Here is a 14,580-nt window from a genome sequence, read left to right on the forward strand (position 1 = left end):
CGTTAACAAATGTATCGGTAAATGTATACTGAATGCTGTGATTTAAAAAAAATCATTACTTCTCCTTAATAATTTAAACCTTAGAAAATAATTGTTCTGCCCAAAATTTATAAATTAATATAAAAAGATTGATTTATTGAACATTAATTTCAGATCCTTCTTTTACTTTTACATGACAGATGATCTATAACAAAACAATACTCATATTATGTCAATAAAACAAAACAATATGTCAATATAATGTATTTTATGAATTACTTAAATTATTTCGATTTGTAATAGTAATATAATTAATTAATCGTATGTACAATAAGAAATGTAGTACTTTATACTGGACATAAGTACAGTATAAGTACTGATAGTAACAGTAGACAAGCGTCCAAGGCGCAGATAGGCAATCCTGAGGATGTCCTGGAGTTGCCTACATGCAGATGTGAAGGAACTCGGATGACAGACAATCGACTAACTGACGATTAGACATTATATAAGCAACAACTCTCAACTTATATAAATCCTGACAATATTTTGATAATTTGTAAAATAATAGTATAAAAAAATTAAAATAAAACAAAGATAAACGCTTGTTTAGTAGTCAGAATTAAACGATACATTTTAATATTTTATAGTCTCTGAGGCATGATAGAATTGCCAGAGACTATAAAAAGCGAGAAAGAAGAATAGTAAAAAATAGAAAGAGCTGATTTTAAGTTATGATTGTTAGTTTTTGTACTTAATTAAATAATCTGAGGACATACTTTTCACATAAGACATATGAGTTATAATCAAAAGGAGAGTGAATTTGCTGTCTTATAAAACTTGTTTTAACAGTTATACAATTATAAATAATATTAAACATTTTCAGATATATAAAAATAAAATAAATACAGTAGGTATTAGAGTTTTACAAAATCATTCTTGAATCTGTGATCATTATTTGTTCAAAAACATTTGTCACGGTTTAACCAATTAAAATAAAAAAATGTAATATCCATTTAAACATATTTTAAAACGTACTCAATATTGCAGGACCGTATCAATTCAACAGCATAATAATGTATAGGGGCTTTAGTGAACACAGCGAAAAACTGTAAGGTAGAGCATTTTAATTACCTACTGACCATTGCACACAAATGGAACAATGAAAAGGTATAACTGCGATGCATTTATGCAAGTTTTATGCAATCCACCATCAGCTACAGCTATCGATATAACCCGATCTTGTTTAAAATAGTTGACTGTATTGAAAACGGCCGACCATAACGAAATATATAATGCAGTAATGAATATGATAATATATAATGCAGCTATGGTAAAAAGAAATTCTGCTCAATCTCCAAATCACTGACAAAAAATTTGACATTTTATGAAATGAAAACTGATTATACGGGGAAAAGATTTCTAAATTATTTACCTGAAGAAATCAAAAAAAGAAACTAATTATAACAAATTTGAAATAAAAATTAAGGAGTATCTTACTCTCTCAAAGCACTCTACTCTATAAATGAATTGGTAGATGAGGGCCAGAAAATAATTGAATCAATAGTTTAAATGCAATCAAAGTATAAAAAAATGTAAATATTAGTTTTAGGTTAGGTTTATAAAATTATATTTTAGTATTATGTATTGTATATTTTATGGAATAAAGATGATTCTCTCTCTCTCTCTCTCTCTGAGTTTTTAGATTTGTTTAAACTTTGTACTTTGAGTAGTATAGCAGCAAAGAGACAATATACATTATACATATAGAGTAGTATACATAAAAACACGAGAATCCATTGATAAGCAGTCGGACAGTGGCAAAAATTGTATAAAAAAATTACAAATAATTTATTCGGTTATGCATATTTTCAAACAAGTAAGGAATATAATATTCAATATTAAAGATTAGTTCCTTCACAAAGACTATGATAATTTTTGGGGAACAGATCCTCCAAACATGAGTTCCCTGTCCTTAGATAAATAAAACAATAAATAACTCCATGATAAATATAGTGGCTGAAATAATATATGTTAAAAAACTTTACAGAGTAAAATAGATTAAAGCTGGACTACAAAAATATTTAGAAGACAAAATATCAGCAAACTTTAAAAATTGAATCTTTATTTAAGATAATTGGCTAAGCGTTAGCAAAGCCTATCATTCGAAAGGATGAAAATTTAATCTCTCTCTCTCTCCCTCTCTCTCTCCCTCCCTCTCTCCCTCTCTCTCCTCTCTCTCTCCCTCTCTCTCTCTCTCTCTCTCTCTCTCTCTCTCTCTCTCTCGAATTTAGCTTCAGTTCCCTTTCCCCTTACTGCAGCGTCTGAAATCTGAGAATGTCGCGGACTTCACTCCTGGAATCTAAAGCAGTCTAAGAGAAAGGTGAACTGGAGCTAAACTCAAAATTCACATAATACATATCTTATTATTTAGGCAAATATTTATAGAGAGCGGGTGTGTTACGGAAGTCCTTGTTATAAGAGTGTAGTGTAGAGTTTGTTCACACATTTATTTATTCCGCTATTTTCTCGGTGCTATCATGGTTGCCCATAATAGACGAATGTAGAAATATTCGCTAAGGCTCAGCCAAATCGCATAGAGTAACACGCATAATCAGCGAACTCAGTGTTCTTAATTTTGAAAAAAAGCTTCATGCACAACTTAAAGTCTAGAGGTCAGTTCATTTACGAGATATCATGCGGACAGACAGACAGACATGAAATATTTCCAACCGTGCAAGGTACTGGTGTCTGAGGTAAGTTTACTAATGAGGTTTATGTACAAAATTATTATCGTCAGTAATAAGTTAGTTTGTTATAAAACCTTAAAAGTACAAAGATTAAAATAGCCTATAAAAACTATGATGAGTAAGCTCCTAGCAGGGGAAAATAGCATGTTTGTCTGTACACCTATAATAAACTTTCTGCCATATCATTCTGTGTAACCTGTACATTAAAATATAGAGAATAGGTTGCCTGATGAAGAATATTGTCACAAGATTTGGTATAGAAACGTGAACATTAAGAGTATTCTTAAGAATATCTAAGATCTGCCACAGGATGAAATTTATTTATTGGTTACTCAACCTTAATATACTATTATTATATACGTAGTATGTATTCTATGGTAGTAACTCCGTACCAAAAATCAATAGTCTATATTTTTCTTTAGACTCAACGAAAGAAATATTGTTGTGACTCTGTAAGTATGTATTTAATACATTTAAAAAATAAGCAATAATGCAAATCATTCGTTAGCAATGCCAATACGATGCGTATGAAAGTAAAGTTCATCAATACATAATGTTTAATTTTGATCGAATTTCGCCTGAGATTGTAAACAACTTTAAAACATATTTATTCCTCTGTCAACTAAAATAATCTACTGCAAATATCAGTATTATACGAAAATCAGTATAGAACTTTACAAGAGATTTTTAAGTTATATTTTATGCTAAATCTAGAGTAATTTAATTTACTAGATGGATGTGTTAATACGCGACAAGTTGAAATAACAACAACAAGCAATAAAGGCTACAGAAATATTTATTTTCAGTTGTATTGGATTTCAAAACTGCTATCAGCTAATATTAAAAAAATGGTTATAGACAATAATTTTAAAAATAGTTGAAAGACTGACACAATTTCATTTTCGTTTGTCTGTTTGCACAACATATTGAAAATAAACTGACCTGCAAGATTGAAATATAGCATGAACTTTTTAAATTTATGAATTTCTATACAGCCCATATGGAGTTCGATGAAGGTCCATAGATTTGGCTGAGCGTCAATGAACAGTTTTATATTGTTCTTACAGGAAAGTATGATGGCAATGCGAGAATCTCAGAATAAAAAATATTTTAATAAACCGAATACAATCATATGCCATTTCAACGTGTGACATAGTATCACATGTGTAGCCTTGTGAAATGAGTAATAAACCTGAAAGTTTGCACACAGTTTTAGCAAAGCGTTGGAGTGGCACACTCCCACTTTTTACCTTGTCCCTAAAATCCACTTAAATTTGAATTTTAAAATGGGAGTAGTAAACCAACTTTCTAGTGTTTACTGTTCCATTAAATAAAACAAGTAGCGTGTATACGATTGGAGCAACAGCATCACAATTCTAACCATCATATTGAATGTAATGAAGAAACAACTGATAAAGTATTTGTTCTCTAAGGTGAAGGAGCTGAGAAATTGTACTTAGTCCTAAAAGGATCTTTGCACTGTTTATAGAGTGACAAGATATCCTAAATGGGTTAAGGTTGGGAGTAGGAGCCGCCTTCTGCCGAAATCCATTAGAAAGGATTTTGGGCATTAATCTGTCATGTCTCCTTAGAAGAAGGATAGGCCAGCTCTGTGCCAGCTTCTCCAGTCAAAGCGGGTAGAGTGTAGCACTGCCCTTAAGTCTAGGCTAGTAACTGCCTTTAACACTTAGGAAGGAATCCCAATAACTCCAATAGTATCACCCGCAGTAGACTAGACCTATCTATGTTACTTTGCGTTTCAATATCTCGACCTTTGCGGTTAGTGATGTGCTACTCCTGGACATCCATAAGGTTGCCCAGATTTTAGTGACACATTGGTTTTTGCTGTACCCAGTGTAGGTTCAACTGGAAGGTATATACCAGCCAAAAGTGAATCCTCCTGAGGATCTATTTGATGTACCTTATAATCAACCTTAGGTATTTCATCTACCTTAGGTTCAACTGGAAGTTATATATTAGCCAGAAATGATTCCTCCCGAGGATTTAATTGATGTATCTTATATTCAACCATAGATATTTGATCTACCTTAGGTTCAACTGGAAGGTGTAAATACCAGCCGGAAATGAATCCTCCTGGGAATCTATTTGATATACCTTATATTATACCTTAGATATTTATCTACCTTAGGTTCAACTGGAAGGTGTAAATACCGGCCAGAAATGAATCCTCCTGGGAATCTATTTGATGTACCTTATATTCAACCTTAGATATTTGATCTACCTTAGGTTCAACTGGAAGGTGTAAATACCAGCCGGAAATGAATCCTCCTGGGAATCTATTTGATATACCTTATATTATTCCTTAGATATTTGATCTACCTGAGGTTCAACTGGAAGGTGTAAATACCGGCCAGAAATGAATCCTCCTGGGAATCTATTTGATGCACCTTATATTCAACCTTAGATATTTGATCTACCTTAGGTCCAACTGAAATGTGTAAATACCAGCCAGAAATGAATCCTCCTGGGAATCTATTTGATGTACCTTATATTCTACCTTAGATATTTGATCTACCTTAGGTTCAACTGGAAGGTGTAAATACCAGCCAGAAATGAATCCTCCTGGGAATCTATTTGATGTACCTTATATTCTACCTTAGATATTTGATCTACCTTAGGTTCAACTGGAAGGTGTAAATATCAGCCAGAAATGAATCCTCCTGGGAATCTATTTGATGTACCTTAGATATTTGATTTACCTTAGGTTCAACTGGAAGGTGTAAATATCAGCCAGAAATGAATCCTCCTGGGAATCTATTTGATGTACCTTATATTCAACCTTAGATATTTGATCTATCTTAGGTTCAACTGGAAGGTGTATATACTATCCAGAAGTGAATCCTCCTGGATATCTTTTTCATGTACCTTATTTTCATACTTTCATACTCCCTTTTAGAGGTAAAGAGATGACACAGCACTTAAATGGCCAAATCGACTTTGTGTGTGCCATCATAACACTAAAAGTCCCGAACTCAAAACCTGTAATAGATTTAATGACAGGTTCGATAGGTTATTTCACGTGTATTCAGCGTATCAGCTCAGATCTGAAATTGGCACAAATACCATCACTAATATCTGAAAGGCCTTAATGTGCTAACTTGGCACTCGTACACAGTATTCAAGTGTCATATTAAAAACGGGCGTTTCACACCATTATTTGTAGAGCGTCAGATACACTTTTTGAACTTAAAATTCCGCCCCAGATTCTATAGGCGTAGAAAAAATTTTCCATGTAAAAAAAAGTCAAGAAGCTGCAAAATTAATTTGATGGATAGTCTGTGTCTAGTGCTATAGATATTGTTTTTATGATCATGATTTTTTGAATTATAGGTGTGAATTTACATACGGGAAATTTACAGTCCAAAATCTCTTATTTCTAAACATAAGATCCAAAATTTGAAGTAACATCTAATTTAAAACAAATTTCAATTTCTTCATGAGTTTTAGGATACTATCAGATTGTTCTTAATGTTTGTATGGAGTTTAAATCACTGTTTGAAATCCTCCTTCTTTCCATAGTTAACTGTTAACCTCTAGTTAAGATATGTTATGTATCACGGCACTTTTAGCTATCGTGGAATGTTGTCTAAATATAAATGACTACCTCTTCATTCACTAAAATAGAAAACGTAAACATTCATAACCCCAAGCGAATGTTTACTCGTATAAACATCTCGAAGCACATTTATTTGTTTTCCAGAAAAATTCTCCCCGGATAGAATGGTTCCATTCCACTAAGTGGTTCTTACCAGAACTTCAATATTGGGGAAGCAGGGAACATCAGAAAGTAGCCCGCGGTTTGCAAAGTAAGCATTCTTACTCTCTACAACCGATTTAAAAACTCTAGCAATATGCATAACACCTCTGCTTTCACTGCATTATCTCGTACTAAAACTAAACAAATGTGTCATACACAATTAAAGTTTACCCTTAGATCAGTGACGATCATTGGAAGAAGTAATGATCCCTACAACCCCTTTTCCTGCGTGATACCGGGGTTCCCAGATTTCAACATTGTGTAACTGATGGTATTGATTGACAAACATGTCTACAATCAGAGAGGTGACCCTTAAATCTACACTACAGTACAGTTTTCGGGGGTTTATATTAACCGTAGCTCAATAGCGCATCCTGTTTCATTTAAAAAAACTTTCAGGTTAATGGACAAAACTGAACCACTTTAATTAGAAATTGTCAAATCTTCTTATTAAATACCCGCTCACGTGACTTCGGTCGTGGAAATTTAAAGAAACGCTGACATTTGCATTTTTTTTTTTTTCTACAGCGCAGGGTAAAAAAATATCTGACTGCTCTATCGAGCTGCTAATAAAGTCCCTACTTCCTGTCTATTCTGACTTTGACATGTCGTGACGTGCCACAACGTGACATTCATGGGAGAGAACGAACCTTTCTAAACATCTTGCCGAGTCAGATGGCTACGTCACAAAACCAATTTAACTTTTGTTACACACCATTCTTGCTTCGAAATCAATATCATACTCTGTAAATGGTGGGCAATCAAATACGGACAGGCCTTGGCATTTAAATAACAACTGGCAGATTTGCGTGCTATCTAAGAGTGAAATTGTTGTGCAAAGTAGGGAGTACGGGAAAGCTATACACACTAGGAAATACTTAACGAATTGTGTATTTGACCAGGCGAGTGTATTGTGTTTAGTTTCGAAAACTGTACTTTCAGCTATTCCAGTAACATAGTTTAAGGAAACAAAGTATCTCATATAGATGACATGAACTGTTTTACAACAGCCTTAGCATGCTTTGGACATTTTAGATTTGAATGTTGAGTTTTCTCCAGTTCGCATTCTTCTTAGTGCAGCGTCTGAGATCTGACGAGACAATCTGACCTGATCAAACATTGAGAATACCTATTCATCTAAATTGAACTACATTTTTATGAAATTTTTACAGAAATGTTTTATCTGTTCAAACTACATGACTGCAGATTCCAGGAGTCAAACCTCTGACAGCGTCACATCCCAGACGATACACTAAGAAGAAGGTGAACTGGAGCTAACCTCAACATTAAACTTGAATCAACCCTCAATACCGTTAATATCTACATATATGTGCATTCAATTTTCATTGATAATCTTTCCCGTATGCATTTCGCATGCGACCTAAGCAAAGTCTGTTAATGGTGTGATGTACTTTTACCTTGTATAAATAATATTTGCGGTGGATGAAGCAATATGCACCTTCTTTTACTAAATACATTTTCAAGGTTCATTAAAAAATCTCCAAGGTATCCTATTTAAATTTCTGTCCTGATCTCAAAGATAAAATGAAAATGCTTTGTAAGGGGAAGTAGGACTGTAAAAGTCTTCTCTACCACTTAACCTCCTAAAAAATTATAATAACTTATTTGCATTAATAACTAAATATTACTCAATTTAGTTAAAATTAGAATAGTTTAAAAATGTATATAACATAAACTTTACACAAACAAAAGCACCTATAATTAATTTAACTTTACAAATATTTCCACTATTCTTACCAGACACATTCACTTTCATTCTACTTGCATTCCATTGCCCCAAGTACCAGATTCCAAGGCCGCCAACCGCTATACCCCCAGGTCCCAGCATCAAGGCCCTCACCTCCGCCACGAAACGATGGCTCTGATAAGAAGAGCATTCCACAATATACAGGCAGAGATTGTAAACAATTTACCAAAAGTAGTTGTTCGATGAATTGGAATAGATAATAAGGACGTACCCCACCTTGTAGTTCGTTCAATTCGCTTGAGGCAGTGAACACCCTACCTGTAGAAGTTTGCTCAGTCCATCTAAAGTGTTATTCGTGATAGATGGGAAAAGAACATGAATAAGTTGTGCAAAAATGGCGGATTCCCGAATTATTTCTATATCAGGTATTTCCCACTTTATGCTTCCTGTAATCTCATTGAAGATATGCAACAGCGAGATGAACTTGGCTACAGATATTAGTTTATCATTGAAATGTACAAACCTTAGCACTAGAGATTAAAGGTTCAAAATTTAAAACATAAAACGAAAAGGTCAAAACTGTTAAACAACATTGCTGAGGCTAGTAGTCTAGAGTTATAACGTCATCTGTAAACAAAACAGTAAAGAGTCAGTGACACAAGAGGTGACTGGAATTTTACACATCAATTAGGGGTTAGGACGTCTGCATCACATGGGGAGTTCCAGGTAACTGTCAGCAACGATTAGGGATGGCCGATGAGTGAGTAAACATTCCAAGCGAATGTAGGCTTCAGTTTAACACTGACAATGGCCTCCGTATGACTGTTTGTATGTGAGATAACACTTGATAGAAATTCCCTATAGACTTGACATTTGGAACTCTTTGTCAAAGAAAGAATTATTTTAATTTTGTGGATTTGAAATTGAAATCTGAAAACAAAAATGTGCCAAAACTAATGTAATAAACTAACGACCAATGGTAATGGTGGAAGAAGCTATCCTAGATAAATCCGAATCCACCATGTTTCTGGGGATGCACCTGGAGAAGGATAGCGTTTCCTTTAAGATTTCCTGAGTCATTTATATCTTACTCAATGTAGAACATGGATATAATAGTTGGATGTGGAAAACAAGCTACTTTGGCCTAGTACATACCAATTTTGCCTACGGTTTCAGACGAGTAGAAAGTTGTTCTAAGAACAAATTTGATAGTGTATTTAGAACACAAAAGAAAGCTGTCAAAATCACTTCAGAATTAAAACCCATAGAGTCGTGTGAAATTGCCTTCGGGGAGCTTGGATTGTTGACCTTACCCACCTTACTCTATATTCTCGATGTCACCCTGTACTGCCGATTCAAATGTGAACTGGTTCAGGACAGGGACGTTCACCAATATGAGACCAAAGCCAGGGACAACTTCAGAGCTGAACAGCATAGATTCAGTGCTAGATTTCAGTGCTATTGACATAGTTATTGACAGTGATTCTATACTTGCCGTCTCAAGTTGTCAATAAGCTCTACAGAGATCTCAAACGTAAGATGAGCCCAAACAATTCAAATCTTAGTTGTCTCTTTTTGCTGTCAAAGGCGTTTTACTCTGTTGATGAGTTTATGATGGGGAGCTGGGATGAAAATTAAAGAGTCATCATTAATTTATATACTCCCTTTTTTATATTCGAAACATAAAAAACATAAATATATCGTTAGGTACATACACTTGACGTATAGAATTGATTTATTTATTTCAACGGCAATGCCATATTATACATAGAGAAATAGACATGAGAGTAAGAATGTTTTAGAACTAAATGCATTATGATAAATACTAAAGATAAAAAGTGATAAACAACAATCAATAAGTACAGTAAAAATACCACTAATCAACAACTAACCCATAAGAACTGAGAGTAATAATTTGGTAACAAGAATAGATATGTAGCTGAATTACAAAAAAATCAGTAAAAGCAATGTGCTACTAAATAGTTTTTTATTGTATTGTTCTGCTAAATAGTACACTTTTGTCTCACTAACATTGTTGTATTATTATAATACACTTTTACATGTAAACTATTGCGCCTTCTACCAATGAGTGTTTAATTTAAATTGTTTTGATAATTTGTTACTGTTAGTATAAGTATTCTGACGTGATCTACTGCATGTAATGTTAAATAGATAATAAAAACATAATTTTTATAGAGAAACTTGTAGAAAATGTAATACTGAAGAGAATTGTGTACAATAAAGCAATTACAATGAAATAATAATTTTTTAAATAAGATTTTAATACCAATACTCATTGTGTAGAACAAAAAATTAATGAAATTGAATGACAGAAAATTGTTAATAATGTTTGAAGTAAAATTTAGCGAAAGTTTTCAAAAAACTGTCCTTGTATTGTATCTGCATTCATCTCTAAATTCCTCTTCCCAAACTCCCAGCAAATGATCATTTAACCTCGGATACTAACTTGTGGGTGAAATCTTTCCTTGGCCGTTACTCAGTAACAAAGCATTTCCGGACCTATGTTTATATGACCCTTTTTCATGATTTTTTTATAGCACAATAAGATCAGAATGAAGTGCTGGTAACACTACCCGAATCACCCTGTGTGTATATATATATATATATATATATATATATATATATATATATATATATATAACATAATAAATAAATATTTCGAAATAACGTTATTTAAGAGGTAAAAGGCAGTCTGTCCGTCTGTGCGATAACTCTTTCTTTGCATTCTGTCCTGTCCGTTGTTGCAACATTTTTTTTTAAATTTCACACTCGTTTGCAACATTTTTTTTAAATTTCACACTCGTTTGGCTTGATGACAGTACAAGTCAATGGATCAGTAATTTTGTGAATGCATCAGTTTATTGATACGTGGGAAGTAAAGTTTTGCAAATGGGAGATTGTCGTGTGGTGGAATTGTTTTACTCCAGTGCAAGGATGACGTGGCCGTGGACTAGGACGTATGTGACTTTGAACAGCTTCTCCAAGACTGGGAATAGTTGGGCTCAGAAAGTAGGCCACCTGCGGCTTGTTCACCTTGCGATTTTTTACACCACGTTCTCGCTATGTCGCCGGTTAGATCTGTAGCATGGGCTGCAGCCACGTGTGAAGGCGGTCATTGGGCAACCACTTTGATGCTTGCCAAATTTCGTTACAAAATATGTATTTACATAATGTGTGTAATTTCACGGGACAGTGGAGATATCCTACTAGTGTACACAAAAACAAGTGAGAAAAACCCTGGAATGCGGGTTTTATCACGCTTTATTAGCGTATGTATATCTGAGTTTTGATTCTTTAAAATGACATATCTCAACAATCCATTGAGTGAATAAATTAAAGTTTATTAGATACCTTTTGATATTTTTAGGAGAGCGGATGGCCGAGCCGTTTGAGACTTAGGACTTTTGATTGAGTGCAGGTTCAAATCATGTGTGTGAACGTTGCAATATTTATCAGTACCATCGACCTTGTACTGTATAGACTCTCCCTTTTATTCTGTTTGATAAGATCCTCGCATAGCCTAGTGGCCCATGAGTATGGACAGAATTAGGCTTATAAAAAGGATCGCCCTCTCCTTTTATACAAAAAATGTAAATAATATCCGAGTAACATTATAACAATGTCCATTTTTTACTGGCCGTATTTTTAGAACTTTCAAAAATTATATTACCTGATTAATACTAATAAAATATACAAGTACACCTATATAAATAATATCAGTTCAACAGCTCTTTGAGAAATAATGAAGTTTTTATATTTTCATTAGAGTGCTTAGTTTTTTTCAGCATAGAATTGGATCCCAAGATCCAAAGGGTTCATTTCTCTTTAAGAATATTTTTTGTGTTGCTTTTATATATAAGAAAACGTTTTTGATTATTCCATAAAAAGTTATAGTTCTTAAAGTGAAAATATTGAACAATTTTAAAGATTTTTATAGAACATAGACTATACTTTTAGTGAAACCACTTTGAGATTTTTACCCCATAAGTAAAATTCTAAACCTAAAACACTTAACGCCCTTATTTTTTGGACGTAGTATTATGAGATGTGTGATTTTATAGACATGATGATCAATATTTTTCTTGTAAAGTGTATAATTTTTAAATTTCTAATTGTAAATAAAAAGGTATGATATACATTTTTTAAATAACTAGTTAAAACCCAAAAAGGTGCTTGGATGCATATTAAGTATATATTTAAAGTAAGATATCTCCCCTAACTCTATCACTCTTACAAATAACGATGTACATGTATCTAAGGATTATAGTATTTTTCATTGTTATTACTTAGGAAAGTTATATTTTTAATTAAATTTTATCGTTAACCATAACGGTTAACCAAATTTGAATGAACACACACCATCATCAAACTGTTTGCTTATAAAGAAATAGAGCTTCCGGCAAAATTTCAGGCTTACAGTTCAGTTTGTTCTCAAAATATCGTACCGAAAGACATACAAGTTTCAGCTTTTCCAGTCTCTACAGTGATATACTTCGCTAACTATTAGGCAAAACCCATTATATGTTAAAGCAACTATTTTTTTTTTTTTACTTTGATTTCAATTCTAGGAAAAATTAAAGCCTAAAATTTCACAACTGTGTAAAAGTTTGATTGGAATTGTTTTATTGGTTGAATATTAAATGAATTTAAATTTATTAAACTGTTTTCTGTTTATTTGAGTACCTCATTTGCAAAAACCTGTTGAATCCATATGTTATCGAATTTGAGATATTGGTAATTCATATAAACGATTTTTATTATAGCTATAATTTAAAACTAGTTTCAAGTGCCAAAATTATTGTCATAAATGACCTAAAACCGCATTTAAAATTAATTACTTTTCCAAAAACCTCTTAAGTCCCATATTAGTTTAAGAAGGAAACCCTGCTATATCCATATTGGTCTCACAAGCAAACCCTGCTATATCCATATTGGTCTCACAAGCAAACCCTGTTATATATCCATATTGGTCTCACAAGCAAACCCTGTTATATCCATATTGGTCTCACAAGCAAACCCTGTTATATCCATATTTGGTTTCAGAAACAAAACCAGTTAAATTTACCTACATGTTTTTACAGTTAGCATAAGCTGTTATAAACGCACTGGTGCAATATAGCCAACGTATATTAATATATTATGCTAAACCAGTTATTTTTAATTTAATTTTAAACAAAAATATTTTATTACATTGTTTTAATTGATCAAATATGTTGGGTGCTAAATTTTTCCAAAAGCTTATTTTCCAACAATATTTTACAGCCTAAATTACACTTTGACATACTTTGGGATAAAAGCTAGCAATGTAAAACGTAATCAATAATATTGAGAGGTTTGTGTTTGTTGTTTATTGATTTGCTGTCGTAAGCTATAGTATTTTAATATTTTCATTAGGGAAGCATATTTTTAAGATTGGTGTGTAATGTGAGTCATTGCCGAAACAGTTGAAAGTAAGGCCAGAAATAGGAATAAATTTTTGACAGAATGGAAAACGGTACAAAGAGAAGAGGACAAGGTAAATTCACCACGCCTATTACATATAGATAGTTTTAAGATGAACTTTAAATTCGTTTAAAACTCTCGTTTCTGTTATTTAAACAAATTAAATATAGTTTATGCCCGAATTTCGTTAACCAAAAAGTTACACAGTTTCACTGTAAGTCAACATTTTACCTATGATTTGGCATAGCCTAAAGACCTCTATAAATCTAACGTATCCTCCAGGCAGACACGTAATGATCCTATGTTTAATACATAAACCCTCAAATTTGGCAATTTGGCATTTTGTTTTGATACAAAAAATACCTTGAAGATTATTATTCTTTAAATTGTAATACTACCTTTTTGTCACGGCACCAAGAAGAATTTACTACATTCCAAAAATGTGAATACGGTGAGAAAAGTATTTACCGCAGTTAAGAGTAAAGTTGTCACTGCAGGGCGTTTAGAAGGATTCAACAGCGGTATTGCAAAGATGCAAGTCTAGAATCTAAAAAAACAACATTCTTTAACATGTATAGAGTAACATTAGTAGATAGGAAGAGGCCCAAGGATCATGCAATAGGCCTAATAGAGAAAAAGTAATCAAAACTTTCACTTTGTAAACCTTCCTGAGACAAGAGGAGGAATTCGACAAATAGAAACATATTCGCTAAAAGAGAAGTTGTGAAGGAATTCATAACATCATTTAATCCAAAAAATATTACTACAGAGGTCGTATTAGAAAAAGATTCTCCAAGTAAATGATCAATAAAAACTATGTGGAAAATGAATCTTGAACAACAGGAAGAAGAGGGTTTAAGAGTTCAGGTATGAACTTTTCAGTGCAGTTTCTTATTAACGTTTTC

At 32.9% G+C, this 14,580-nt stretch overlaps 1 protein-coding gene across 1 annotated transcript in view; it reads right to left on the reverse strand.

Moving 5' to 3' along the window:
• The window catches only part of LOC124363204, an 82,974-nt gene that overhangs the window by 50,730 nt on the left and 17,664 nt on the right, over positions 1-14,580 (reverse strand). The window lies entirely within an intron of this gene.

The sequence above is a fragment of the Homalodisca vitripennis genome, chromosome 5 (assembly GCF_021130785.1).
Source record: "Homalodisca vitripennis isolate AUS2020 chromosome 5, UT_GWSS_2.1, whole genome shotgun sequence".
Classification (NCBI taxonomy): Eukaryota; Metazoa; Arthropoda; class Insecta; order Hemiptera; family Cicadellidae; genus Homalodisca; species Homalodisca vitripennis.